Source organism: Taeniopygia guttata, chromosome Z, assembly GCF_048771995.1.
Source record: "Taeniopygia guttata chromosome Z, bTaeGut7.mat, whole genome shotgun sequence".
Lineage (NCBI taxonomy): Eukaryota > Metazoa > Chordata > Aves > Passeriformes > Estrildidae > Taeniopygia > Taeniopygia guttata.
This window is the reverse complement of record NC_133063.1, coordinates 75,818,673-75,832,122: the sequence shown is the minus strand read 5'-3', so window position 1 is coordinate 75,832,122 and position 13,450 is coordinate 75,818,673. Positions and strand designations below refer to the sequence as shown.

At 41.2% G+C, this 13,450-nt stretch overlaps 1 protein-coding gene across 2 annotated transcripts in view; it reads left to right on the top strand.

Annotated features, from left to right (window-relative positions):
* The first annotated feature begins 2,765 nt into the window (after positions 1 to 2,765).
* Positions 2,766 to 13,450, top strand: part of TJP2 (tight junction protein 2) — a 62,963-nt gene continuing 52,278 nt past the window's right edge. The window contains exon 1 of one of the 2 annotated variants that reach the window (XM_072922281.1): positions 2,766 to 3,225. The gene's annotated coding sequence lies outside the window, so the exon portion shown is untranslated. The remainder of the gene's footprint in view (positions 3,226 to 13,450) is intronic. The other variant, XM_072922290.1, reaches the window with a different exon arrangement.

Sequence of the window (13,450 nt, the reverse complement as noted above, 5' to 3'; positions counted from 1 at the left end):
AGAACAAAAAGATTACTGTATAGTTCCACACCTGACATCATGTCAATAGTTTCTTCCTTCACCTCTCCCAAAAGAAACAGCTGAAGGACAATCATTAAATATAGACTATGCACAGACAGTATTAATAAGAAGCACTGTGTTACGGGCATTACTTTTTCCCACAGTGCAGTTGCTGTATTGTTGGTGAAGGAGAACATGCAGAATAATTGGAAGGATGAGCTGCCATTTTGTAGCTTTACTGGCTGCCCAAACTCAGCACATAAACTAGGGTGTGTTGCGCTTTTTTTAGGTATACCAGAATTTTCACCAACTGCTAATCTGACTTAAGTTCTTGTCTGGTGTTTGTTCATTTTCTTTTCCACTTGTGAGTAATTTGTAAGAAAACATAAGCTGTTCTTTGCAGGATTGCTCTATGTGATAAAATCATTACATCTTATTTCCTTAAAATTCCCAGTGTCTTTTGGCAACTTCAATAAATGGGATAAAGGCCTGTCTTGAAGTGGAGGTACTAGAATGAAAGAAAGGGAGTTTACAGGAAGGTTTGTGTTTGCTTATTTTTAGTTTCTGGTTAGTGGTTGAACTCTGCGATTGTACTAACCAGCTCTGTAATGTGTGGAAGTCCTGGGAAGGAAGGCAGAGGCTTGCCAGAAAACCTGGAAGAACATTCAAAATAGTAAAGGAAGTATGGGAGGGGCAGAAGCAAAGTTTATCAGGAAGAAAGTAGCTTTGCCCAACAGCTCATGTTGGCAGGGCAAGGAGAGATGTGGGGCAAACTGCCTCATGTGGCCCTTTAGGGAATGGTGTTTTAAATTTATTCCACACCACTGTTTATAATTGTAACCAATCAAACATGTTCCAGTCCATTTTGCTATTGAGATTTTTTTTTAATTCCTGTATAAAGATAAGAAAAAATTGTGTGGAGTTACATCCATCTCTCTTCCTAATTGTCTTTTCTGTAAATTGTACTGCTGGCAGTTGTAGAACAAAGACAGTATTTATGTCTTTTGCTGAGGGAGGTGACCAGTGGAGATTGCTTTGCTGGGAATAAGATAAACAGAGCCAAGAACAAATAAAGTATTCTAAACAGTTCCTAACTACAAACTTTTTTTTGGAATTCAGGTTAAGGAAAGACAGACAAGTTTAGATAAGAAAACAGTAGGTGTTTAAAATCAGGCATATAATGTTGCTGCCCTCTCCAGTTTGCTGAATTGATTTAAAAATTGTTTGTGTTGTGGTAATTATGCAAAGTGATCAGTAACACAGTGAATAATTTTGCAAGCATTGTTAATTTCTGCATGTAGGCTCTTCTGCTAGACATCAATGTTCTCTACTGTTGTACTAAAAGAAATCAGATTTGGCGAACTAACAGATGAAGTTTTAAAACATTCGTTAAGGAAAAAGGTACCCACCACAGTGTAAACAAAGTAATCTGACACATACCTGGAAGTAAAACTAAATTTCCATTTCTTGTGCCTTGATTCTGCCTGAAAGCAATATTGCATTACCTGCTGATCATAGAACTAGTCTGTAGGTGACCAAAAACACCAAGTTTATAAATTAGCCCTGAATTAGGTTTTGTTGTTTTTTTTTCCCTCTGATTTTTGCTGTTGGGGCTTTTAGACTGAAATAGGTACTTGAAGGCTAGTGTATGCATATGCATGTTAATTATTAACAATGGCTAGAAGCAGGCCTTTCCATGCACTATCTGAATGTAGTTTCATATTTGCTCTAATAAATAGGTTCTTTCAGGGCCTCCTTCCAAAGTCCAGCGCCTTCATGAAGCATACTGTTTGCCTTCCTTATCTTACTTTCTGTATGAGATATAGTACATGAACTCTGCCTATTGAGGAAGAAATTTATCTGAATTAGAAATGTAGTGGGAATCTAGTATATTTCTCCCCTGCAAATAGCAACAAACCATAAAACTTAAGGTAGACTTCGTTCTGCAGGCCTGATATGGGTGGGAGTGCACTGTTTAATTTTAGAGGGGCTTGCAGGGGGTTTAACTGTCCAGATAAGACAGCAGATAAGGAACATTTAGTGCTTTACAATGCAAAAGAAATATGACTCCAAAGAATCCTGCCAGGGCTGTTTGGCCTTGCCTTTCTCATCTCAGCTGCAGGACAGCAGTGATGCTGAAAGCTGATACCTGTGGAATGCCAGCCTGGAGTGTATTTCTCTTGTGGTATGTTACGGTTTTGGGAACAGTACTGGGGGACTTGCAGCGTGATGAGAGGTGTTCTGGCCTGGAAAGGGAGCTACTCTGCCTTCTGCTAATCCTGGTAATTTCAGCGGAGAGTGATGATGTGAACAGAGCTCTCCCGAGCTGTCAATAAAGTGGCTGCAGCTATTCTGTGATAAAAGGTAGGGAAAAGCAGACTGAGAGGTGTACGTGGAACACTGAGCTGTGGCGTTAAGGGCTGTCTCAGGGGTCTTCCCGTTAGAAAGGTTCAGATGGGCAATGATCCCGAGTTCCAAACAACACACTGATGTAAACGGAAAACACACCCAAGCGCTGGGCTGGGTGCCGGTGCGTGCTGCCAGCGGCGGCAGGGCTCCGCCGTGCCCGCCCGTAGCTCCGCTCTGCTGCCCGGGCCCGGCGCGGGTGCCTGGGCCGGAGCGGGGAGCAGACCCGGGGGCAGAGCCAGGGTCCCTGCCGGGAGACGGGACGGGCAGAGAAAACCCGGGGGGCGGGGCGGCCTCGCCGCGGTGACTCAGCGGCGCGGAGCACCGGGCTGCGACCGGTATTTCCTGTTCCCCTGCCGCCGCCGCGGGTGTCGGGGGTGTGGGCGTGGGCCGGGGCAGCCGGGCGAAGGCACCCCTGGACTGGAGGGGCGGCAGCCGCAGGTGGAGGCACGCCTAAAGAGGGGGCGCGCCGCCCGCCCCGTGCGGCCGCCACCGCCTCTCCCCATCCCTCCTCATCCCTCCCCTCTCCTGCCCACCTGGGGGCGAGGCCGGCACCTGCGGCGGGAGCCCGCCCCGGCGTGGCCGCGCCGCCCCCGCCCGCGCCCCGCAGGAAATCGCCCGGCTCGGCGGGAGCGGCCACAGCGGAGCCGGACCCAGCCTCAGCCTCAGCCTCGGCCCCGGCCCCAGCCTCGGCCCCGCACTCGAATTCGACAGCCCAGTCGCTGCCCGCTCCGGGGCGGCGGGGCAGGGCAAGGCGCAGTCCCAGCGCCGGGGCGCCTCTGGGATCTCTGCTCCCGCTGCCGGACGCCCTCTGAGCAGGCGAGTATTCCCCGCGGGATATCCCCGCCCCGAGCCCGCGCTCCCCGCCGCTTCCCTCCCCGGGCAGGTGCGGTGCCCCCCGGCACCCCCTGTCCCCCGCGGCCGGTGCCTCCGCTCCCTGCCCCGGGGGCCGCGCGGCAGCCACGAGCTGCCCGACTTCTCCTTCTCATTCCTTTGTGTGCTTCGGGTTTTATCGCCTCTCGCCCGCGCTCCTCAGGCGCGCTTTGCCGCCTTTGTCCGCGGGAGTCGGACCCGCCGCTTCCCCGCGGAGCCCCCCCGGGCCGGTTCCGCGCCCGCCGCGCACCTGGGCGGCGCGAACAGCCGGGCTCGCCCGGGGATCGGCTTTTCTCTAACGGGATTAAGCGGCTCTCGGTGACTTTTTCCGTGATAAGTACTTTCCGGGAGAGCGCGATACTACGTGGAAAGTGGGAGAGATGTCACCGGCCAGTCGGGGTGTTTGTTTACCCGGGTTATTCCCCAGAGGAGAGGGGGGAGCTCGGGGGGGGCGGGTCCCCCGGCCAGCCCACGCCCCCGCCGTCGGGGGCTTGGGCTGCCTTTGTTGCACAGAGAATTCCTGAAATCTTTGTGTTGGCACATCCCGAGTGGATTCCAGCCGTGCCTTGGGCTTTGGCTAACTGGGTCAGGGGAAGTTTCAAGTTAACAGGGAACCGTGAAACAAAGGAACAGGCAGTTCCAGAAAACAAATGTTTTAATTGCCCTGTTGAACTGCCTTGGCATTGGCCATATTTGCGGTGCTGTAGCCCAAGTACATTAGATATTCACCCTGGAATGCCAAGGTTGATCTACCAGTGGCATGCAGTTGCTTTAGTTGACAACTCTGCCCTGATTTACCCTGTGCTTGAAACCTGTTTGCATTTTTTTTCCAGCATGAGAAAGTACATGATGTTTGAACATACTTGTGTAAGAGTCATATAACAAATCAGAAAACTTAAATGCCTGCAGTGTTACTTTCTAGTTGTTATTCACTTGAAACTGACAGAATCACTGAATTATCTGCTCCCTAGCTTCAGCTCATAAAATTGCGTTGGTTTCCACAGCTAAGATGATTCTCGAGGGCTCTTGGTCCCATAGCTGTGCTCCAGCGGAGGCTGCAAATGACTGCTTTGTTTTAACCTTCGGAAGCAATTATCAAGGTCGCATAATTTCCAAGACAATAGATTACCTTTTCTTTTGTTGTGCAAAGTTTTATTTTAAAGGTTGAGAACTGTGATTCACCTATAGTTCGGAAAATAAAAGAGAAACTAGTGTTTTAATTTGTGAAGCATTTGTCGTCTAAGGCTTTAACTATCGGCTCCTTCAAATAGTGATTCTTGTCGTGGCAATAATCAGGTACTGAAAGGCATAGGAGGTTTGCTTGTGTGAATAAATACTAATTGAGAGATCATCAGGCTGCTTTAAGAGACTTTGAAATGTTTTTCATTTAGTAAGCATGTGTGTGCCACTTAGACATGGTCAGTAAGATTTGTACTTAGTATAACATTATTATGACGGTTGTCTTCAGCCTTCTGAGGAAGTTTTCTGCATATATTTGACTTTTAGGTGAATTTACTGTTATAATTGCTTCTGGACTGTTACATGCAAACATCTTAGGTCCTAAACATTGGTTTCAAGTACGGCGGTGACTTCTCTCCCGTTTATAAAGAGATGACACTGTGGAGTGGAGAACCTGTTTCTAATTATGTTTTGCTATTGGCATGTATCACTGGCAGTAACTGCTGAGGTGCATAGTGCCACTGCGCTGGATTTTTGTGAGACTAAAGGCAAGTGTTGGGAATTATGCAGCAGAATTGGGGTGATCCCAACACTTTGCATGAACTAAAATCTAAATAGATCTCTTCAGAATGAAGCATCAAAGTAATAAAGTATATGATACTTTTTTGATTGTTTAATCTCCCCTTCTCCTGGTTCCGTGTCCTCTAAGGACAACCAGGAAATCTTTCTTAGTGATTAAAACAACGTTTAGGTAGTTCCATGGCTCGCAAAATGGAATGTGCTGTACCTTTATAAAACCTATATGCTTAAAAGTTTTGGAAAGCTCCTGGACCATAGTAATCATCAACTAAGGAATATTCAGCTGAGGCCTACTATTCCAGGACTACTTCAAAGCTGCATTTAACTTAGAGCAGAAATCTGGGTGATAGCACTTGTGTGTGTGTTTTAATAGTTAGCAATCTTGTCTTTCTCCAGAACTTCCTTGTAGGGTAAAGGAAATCTCATGTTACAAGACTGGTCACTTTTAGTTGTTGAAATAACTGTATTTATGTACTCGGGGATGGTATAACTTTTGTCATACTGTGGCTGTGTCAGTGTTACCCTTTGTAGTAGTCTTGGAATTGGTCATTCTAATGACGGGGGAATAGAGCATGTGTTAGAACAGCTACAGGTCTATGAGGTTAGAGATTTTCAAGTCTGGTTTATTTTCAAATAGGTATGAAATTTCTGATTTCTGGGGAAAATTTAATTTTTAAAAATTTGACAGTTGATCTTTGGCATCAGCTGTAGAAAGGGTGTGGATCCTAATCCCAGTTTGCAGTGAATTTTGGAAGACTTCTCAAAAATGAGATAATTATTTACAAAACAAATATTTATGGCAGTAAGTATATAGGGCATAATTTTGTCTTCTAATATGAGTCTTACCATAGTGATGAATATTTGCAAATGGTGTGTTACCTACAAAGATTGGAGCAGTGGCATGGGGAGGACTGATTTTGTGTGACAGTGCTGGCACACACACCAGTGCAGATCATCTTTCAGAGTTAAAGGTTCAGTCTCGTTTCCATGACCAAGTGCTCTAAATGCATTTATAACCTGCATCATCAAAATAGAGCTGTTCAACCATGGGACGCTTTTCTCAATTTTCTAACCCTATCCTCTTCCTCAGAAAGGTAGCCCTGTGTTGGATACCTATGTCTGCTCCCTTGAAACTTTGCTAACTTCTTGTTCCCAGAGTCTTTGAAGCCTTTTGTTGCTCTTTAATCGTCTTTTGCCACTACTTGGGTCATCCTAGTCCCACTTCAGAAAGTAATTTTTTTTTCCGGAGTCGGTAAATTATGATGCAGAACCTGCTGCAATTATGTGGGTATTTTTGTTTAGAGTTTGGAAGGGTTTTTTATTTGTTTGTTATTCGTGGGTTTTTTGTTTAGTTTAGGTTGGGGTTTCTTTTGTTACTATTTTTTGGGGGTTTGGTGCCTTTTTGTTGTTTTGCTTTGTTATGTATGTTTTTTGGGCTTGACTGGGGGGTTGTTTTTGGTTTTTTAGCAGACAAAGCCATAATTCAACTCTAGAGAGCTGAGGTTATTTTTTACTTAAATATTACATAATTTAAACAAGTACTAACTGCAGCATTGTAATTAAACAGCTTGATGCAGTAGCAAAGTATACTCAGGCCGTTTAATACCTTAAACTATTAATATTTGGGTTGGGTTTTAGTTGGCTTGTTATTGGGATTTTTTGTTTTGTTTTGTTTTTCTTTTTAAACCGATTTGCTTTTTTGAAAGTGCATGTGATATTGTAATTTTTATTTATAAAAGGGATATTGTCATTTTTTATTTATAATGAGAATGCAGACTGCCAATTTCTTTATGTTCAGTGTGATATGACTCTTGCATTTCTGAATGTATTTAGGATGTTTATGATCCAAGCTTAGTAATAACATAGTTAGCTTGGGAGCTCTTGTTTGATATCTGCTACAGCATCTACCCTAGTGTGTATTCATCAGCTGCAGGCTTTGTTTTTAGGAAACATGAGCTACCCAAGTCTTCCTGAATTTAGGTCAGCATTGTCATTGTGCATCCGAGTCCCAGGACCTCAGATAACCATGGCTGCTAATCTGGGAAGAAAACGAAACTCATTAGCGCTCTCTTTTCACATGAATAATGTGAAAACGACAGACAAAAATACTGCCTGATACAATAGTACGGTCAATAAGAAGTGTGCAAGACAAGATATAAAGCCCTATTGTTTTGGTTTTTTTCCAATGCCTACTCCCTTTTCGTGCTTTTGTCTCTGCTTTTGTTTTGTACCAGCAATCCAGAACTGCTTTGGGGAAGTTCCTTTTTACTTCTTAAAGGTGTGCAGTTATGTGGGGTGTGGTTTATATGCATGTGAAATGTCAGGTTTATGATTTTTCCTTAGATTTGGGTTTGTTTTCATTGAGTTAGGCATGAGTTCATATCTATCGGCCACTGTGGCTTTTTCCTAAGACTGGCTCAATGATACCTCTCCCTAAAGGATTGTGTTGTTATAACTCTATTGTACCAAACTCATTTTTTGACATCAGTTGATAAACTGACATATGGATAAACTGAGGGTGAGCTTAACAATGCAGCCTCGTCATAACCAAGATTTCACATGCTGGTTCAAGCTATGTGTTATTTGCCTTGCTTTATTAATTTTTGGTTGGGATTTTTAAGGCTTTAGAGAAAACCCATAAATCTCTCCTGCACGTCACTCTTAACAGCAAGGCTGTCTGTAGTTTGGCTTGCACTCTCTAGCCTAACATCTGCTTCATCATCTAGCTCTGCTTAATAGCCAGCAGATTTGACTACTGGTGTCTCTAGCCTCCTTAGCACAACTTTGTATAAGCTGATTCTGAGAATCTCCAGGAACATATGGACTGTTCAGGGAAGGGACTGTCTCTAAGGAGGAGCAAAAAGCAACTGCAATCCATGAAGCTGTAAGAAAGAAGTTTCCAGGTCTTCCTCCTCTCTTTTCATTCCCACCTCCCACGCTCCCAGTCTGATCCTTGATGCTCCTCTACCTTAAGATTTTGCTTACAGATCAAACTTTACATATGTGCTGGTTGTGGCACAAACAAAACACCCATGTGTTCTGGAGGTTAACAATTGACTGTCACAGTTGTTCTTATCACTTCAGCAAAAGCATGTACGAAGAGATGCTTGTTTCTTTGCTCTCTTAATAAGAGAATTCTTTGATCTGTAGCTGTTACAAAAATTTTTGTTGAAAGATGAGAAATAACAGGATTTTGGTTTTTTCATGAAGTGGAAAGTAATTTGTGGCTGCATTAGGCAATGACTGCCTCTTTTTTAGTTGGGTCTGAAGTGACAGAAGATGTGATCCTGCCTCTGCCATCAGTTTACAAGAAATATGCTCCACATCTAATTAAGAGTGTATTACTGTTTTCATCTGTTGAGGATTAGAGCAAAATAAAGCTTTTGCTTTGATCTTGAAAATGTTTCTTTAATGGAGAAAAAAAGCTCTGTCATTCTTTTCCCCTTCTCAGAATTGCATTGTACTTTCCGAGGCATTACTTGTGTGCTCTCAGTCAGGAAAATTGCGCTGTTTCTTTCCAAGAAATCTTGGTTTCTATTCTTCTTGAAAAAATACAAAGACAGAAAAGTGGAGTGGACAATAATTCTCCAGCAGGAAACAATGGAGGACAGTCTTTTTTAGACTTTTTGTTTGCTCTACAAAGTCATTCTTCAGTAACAGTGTACGTACTAGCAGCTTTGAATTTCTGTTTCTAAATAAAGTTGAAGGAAGTTGATTAACTGTGAGTCAGTCTCTCTCCCTCTGGATACCTGGAGGTTTCACACGCCATTTAAATGAAAGCAGTACTTGGGTGTAACTTGTGTTTATTGTGTGGGCTTGGCTTGCCTGTGTGCAATACTAGTCATGGGGCTTCTTTTCTGGTCAGAATTAATATGCTTTGCAGAAAGGGACAGAAGATGGGCCAGAGCTGCACTTAATACTTTTAGACTTTGCATAGGACTGGTTTTGAAAACTACTGTGGGAAGGTTTTTTAAAGAACTATTTCTTTGATCTGTAAGGGGAAAGTTTAGAGTTAAAAAAGTGTTAAGGGAGAAGGTGTACAGAAAGAAATACCAAAACTTCATAGGTGAAAGTGTGGTAATACTGAAGTTGTTAATGAAACCAACTTTGAGGGGAGACTTGATTTTATAAAAATGTTTCTGCTTTTGAGTAAGATAGAACTGTCATGGACTTCTACAGTCAGGAGATCCTTAAATACTGGAATTGTCAAAAACTGCTCACTTCTTGTCTTGTCTTTTCTTTCTCAGTACAACCTTTATGGCAGATCTACCAAAGATCTATCAGAAGTCAGGATGCATGCAGGCTTAATGACGTTAGCTGTGCTTGCAGGCTCCTAGTACTACTCTGCTTTCCTAAGCTTCTTAATGCTTTGTATACAGATGTTTAAAGTTGTAATTAAGTGATTTTTTTTTGCACACGGAAAAGTAATTTTTTGCTTAATTTAATTCATGTGCTTTTAATATATTAATTATTTTTTTAACACATCACTACATTTCAGACTACATACTCATCAGCATGTTCTTCTGACATGCTGAATTCTAACATTCTTCTGACATTCTCTGAATCTAAAAGATGCTTGATTTTATTTTGCTCTTCTAAGATCAGTCACATGGATTGCTTTAGTAATTACTTGAGATAGTTCAGTGCGCGCATGTGCTAACATAGCCTACAAATGTGATTAGATATTAAACACCAAATATGGCTAATGCAGGATTGTAAGTAATGTAGGATCTGGAAATAGTTATACAAATGTTGTAATTAAGAGCTAAATATTTTACAGCACAAGAAATCATCTTAATTTCTAAATAAGCAACATGCAGTATGATATCACCTCAACAGAAATACACACATGCCTAATAGTACCAGGAAATAAGTAATATGCACAGTTTACAGAGGAAGTTGTGGTTCCAGGCTTCAGTCTTTCTGTCACATCTCTTCATTCTATGTTTTTATCTCTATTACTGCCTAAGTGCATAATATTTATATATTATGCAACTTATATATGTAACTATGTGTTATATATACCTTTAGCTATATATATAAAAATTCATTCATTTCTTACTAAGAAGCATTACATCAACATTTCCTTGATTAGTTTTGCAATCAAGTACATCTCTTTGAATATTGCAATTTGACAATACTACGGCATTTCCAAAATGTCACTGTTACTTCTTTCAACGCTGTCTCCAGTGTTGTAGTTCATACCTGAGGTCTTGGGTACACGCAGTTACTTACCTCATGGCTAGAGCAATTCTGACCTGGGATGTAGCTTCTGGCATCATGGGAGCCACATTTGAATGACTGGAAGGTATCATAAGGGGAGTCTCTAGCTTTCTTAATTCTGCACAAGCCATGTAAGGAAATATTTCTCCATGCCTTTTCTGAGTAGATCAGCTAAATCCCTTGTGACACTTCTAACATAGAGAGCTTTCTGGTGCTCTGGTGCTTTCTGGTGAGAAAAGTTAAGGCAAAAGCTATTTTTGGCTGTCACTGTCTAAAATGGTCTCAAGTTTTCTGTGCAGATCTCTTTTATTCCCTCGATGGATTTGACAGAGAAGTTACCTAGTGCTCCATTAGCAGTTGAAAGATTATAGACAGCAGAGATTTAGCAAAGGATTAGTCAATTGGAGAGTGTGCATTATCCGGCCAGGCTTAGAACCGTGATTGTCTCTTCAATCATTTTCATTAATGTCTTATTCAAAGATCGAATTACGTAACAATGACGTTGCTGGGGAATCTGGTAGGTGTTTTTCTTTGGTTTCTCTCTCTCTTCTGCTAACTATTCTAGCCTGGGAGAGGGGAAAAAGAATTGGTTTTGTGCTTCAAAGTGGCAGCATGTTTTAAAAAGCAGCATTTCAAATCAGTGAAGAGGCATGGCTTCAGTTGCAGCATCTGCATTTGGATGACAACTTAGTGTGGTGGAACTCTTGAGAAAAGCAGGATGCGATACAAGAAATACATAACTATTTTAGAAGCAGCAATAGGTATTACTCCCCTTAACAAGAGGGAGCTGCTTCCTGAGGGTAGACATGCAAATCTGTGGCAACATCCAGGGTAAGTGTTAAAAAGCAGTTAGTGAGTAACTATGGGAAAAACTGTGCTCACCTTGAATCATGCATTTTTAAAACTTGTTATCAGAAAGAGGAGTGATGTTATCAGAAAGAAACAGGTGATGTTTTTGTGTACTTTCCAAGTTTTGTATCTTCAGTAGTTGTGGTTGAACTTAGTGGTTTCATTAGAGATTTCTGTGTACTACCAGTCCTTCGCTAGAGAAATAACTAGAAGAAGGTGTTATTTCTAAATTAGGAGTTTGCTGAAGAACAGGAAGAATAAACACATGTATACTCATCAGAACAGAAATGAAATGGCTATTTTGTATTTTTTGCTTGCTACTAACTTGATGTATGTGTGTGTTTCCCCTCTCCTCATTTAAAAATATGCTTATTTTAATTTTTATCTGTCAGAGAAGCAGTTCCTAAAACGGGAAAAGAAAAATCACTTTTGTCTGTGCAGGCAACTTTACTTCTCTGCTTAGGAGCAAACATTCATGATACTTAGGAATACTGTTTCCCTACAAGAAGGCTTTTCTGATTGTTGTTAAGAACAATTTGGAGTGCTGTCTTGTACCATACACTTGAGAATTAAGCTTCAGAAAAATCCTTGTGTATGTAACTGTTTTCACCGAAAACATATGTTGTGTGGAAAACAGAGTTGTCACTCTCTTCCACCTGCCCCTGTATGAGTAGCATGGATGGATGGATGTCTTCAGAGTCCTTCTGATCTCTTGTATTTTTGTAATACAATAGAATGTTGTCACCTTGTTTCAGACATTGCAGAGGAGTGCAAAATATGAGTGGCTTTTGTCCAAGACCAGTTAGTATGTTCCTATTGGTTTGGAATAGTTCTGTGTAAACAAGGCTTCAAAGAAAAACTTGGATTATAATTATGGCTGTTTGACTATAACTGCATTCAGATTTATCCTATAATTTCTCCACAGTTTTGCTTTCTTTAATGGTGGTAGCAACAGTAAAAGCAAATAAATCACTATTTTTTTCTTTCAGATCTATCACCAGAACCACAAAAACTGGTCTAGAAAATACACTGATAGAAATGGTTTTGTCTCTTTTTATTAACACAAGTGTTCTTCATGTTAGTTCTAAATTTCCAGTGTCATGTTAATGAGTGCTTGTAGCACTTTTTGTTAAAAACTTGCCCATTAAAAGAGATTCTCAGTGCAGTCTATTTGGATTCAGGACAGCGGAGTGTGCTGAACTGTGACTTCCTTTGGTTTTCCATATAAATTATGTACATGCAAATCTCTGATTTTTTCAGCTGCTCTATACATTGATAAAATGTTACCTGATTTCTCCTACTATTTTGAGGAACTCTGTTGGAAAGTTCCTGTATATATATTCTTGTAGAATTCTTCTTCGTTTTTAAGTAGGTTACTCTGGCTAGAGTCACAGCTTGAATCAAGGGAGAGGTTTAGTTAAAGTGATTGTTGTACACACTTGGAATTTCAAGCTGGTTAAGATATATTCGGATTATGTTTGGATTACCATTCCAACAGTTTCGGAAAAGCTGTTGTCATTGGACTGTAATAGGGATCCCTTTTATGTTTCTATTAGAACTTTCGGGGAACAAAAGGTTGGTAACCAGCAATTGAGTAGAAGGAAACTGAGTTGACAAAAAAACACTGTTCTTTTTGTAGCTGCATACTGCTTATTCTATATGGCTGGAATAAACACATTAATAACGCACTTTGTTAAGATAAGCTTATCAACTTCTAGAGGTACCCTGTTATATTCTTTGTAAAAATAAAATGTGATAAAAGTGTGAGTGTGTGTGTATAGGAAAAATATGTAACATAATGAGATGCTGTCCAAAACCTGATACTGAATAAAGGGTATAGAGTCCTTATTTGTCAGCTCCTCACTGCAGAAATTCAGGTGCATAATTAAGCACTTTATTTTTCTTAAACATCTCTTAAGATAAAAAATAGCACTAGACTGTGATGCTAGGTCATCTTGAATGTGATGGCTCAAGCCATTCCTTGAAAGTTGTAAGAATTCTGCTTAAAAACCCAGACTACTGTGCAAAAGAAAGCAGGAAAGGCAGATACATTATTTTGCTGAGGTATTCATTTATATTTTCATATCAAAGACATTACAAAGTTAAGTTTTTCTATTTCCATCTTTGCTTGGAATAGTGATGTGATTTCTGTGACAGATTGATTTTTATGAAGTTTGACAAAGGTAAAATGGTTTAGGAATGGTAGTTAGGTTTAGCTTGTCTGTGTGACTTTTCTGCAGCCTCTAGAATAGTATTTTGTGCACAGCCTAGAAAGACTGAAGTTTGTTTTGAGTGCACAGTATAGCTTGTGCTGCTCTTTGGTGGTCATATAAACTCATGT